Below are 240 nucleotides of genomic sequence, written 5' to 3'. Positions count from 1 at the left end.
AGCCGACAACATGCGATTCGCAATGTCAATGTTGACCAAACCACTCTCTTGAGTGCGATATCCTGGTTCGGCGTACCGATAGCTCGAATCGAAGCATTTCGCGAAATCCTCCCACCACGTGCAAGAAGTCGGTGAAACCCCTAAGACTTGCAGTGCAGAGACGATAGCGTCTAAGGCCAGAAACTGCTGCCCTATGTTCACCACGCCATGCCCAGGGCGCTGCATCCGTTTGTTTACCCG

This window comes from Eimeria mitis, genomic scaffold (genome assembly GCF_000499745.2).
Source record: "Eimeria mitis Houghton genomic scaffold, Emh_scaff5408, whole genome shotgun sequence".
NCBI lineage: Eukaryota > Apicomplexa > Conoidasida > Eucoccidiorida > Eimeriidae > Eimeria > Eimeria mitis.
This window is presented reverse-complemented; position numbering follows the sequence as displayed.